We start from the raw sequence: 809 nt of genomic DNA, 5'->3' as shown, positions 1-809 counted from the left end.
ATAGCCAACTTTCTGTTATCACACAGTCCTGAGAAAACAGTCCACTTGCATAACAGAATTTAATGTGTCCACTTGCATATATGAGAAAATTTCTCCTCCAGCTATTTTTTGGCAAACAGTTGTGCTGTGCAGAAAACAGCTGGACTTAGTTCCACAGACAGAACTATACATGCCTAGGGACTTTTAGATCCCCAACAACTGTATATACCCCAGAAACAAATTTGGCTGACTCACTATATGAAAAATATGCATACACAGAATACAGGACATTTCTGATAGCCCATCTGGGTATTTCTGGCCCAGATGACTTAGAGATTCCACACCTTTGAGGAAATGTGGCCAATCTCTCCCTCACTCTCTTTACTTCCCTTCTTCTTATCTTTTCTCAGTCACTTAAATGATTTCTGCCACATCTCTCAGGGTTGACACACTCCATCCTCCCTGCCTAGAAAGTTCTGTACCTTTAGACCCTTTCCTCAGTCAGCTGCACTAAACATCAAAAAGATTTTTGCACTAATGATTCATTTAAGGATTTTGAGATTACCCTGAATTATCTGGGTGAGCCCCAACTGCAATCACCTATATCTCCTTAAATGGCAGACAGAGGGAGATTTCTTTCTAAAGGAAGGAAGAGAAGATGACAGTGGGATCACAAGTCAGGGGTCACAGTGACGCAGCCACAAGCCTAGAAACTCCAGAAGTTGGAAGAGGCAAGGGATGGATTCTCCCTAGAGCCATTAGAGGGAGTTTGGTCTGGCCAATAATTTGATTTTGGCCCAGTGATAAGAATTTCAGACTTCTGAACTATT

Source organism: Lynx canadensis, chromosome A1 (genome assembly GCF_007474595.2).
Source record: "Lynx canadensis isolate LIC74 chromosome A1, mLynCan4.pri.v2, whole genome shotgun sequence".
NCBI lineage: Eukaryota > Metazoa > Chordata > Mammalia > Carnivora > Felidae > Lynx > Lynx canadensis.
This window is presented reverse-complemented; position numbering follows the sequence as displayed.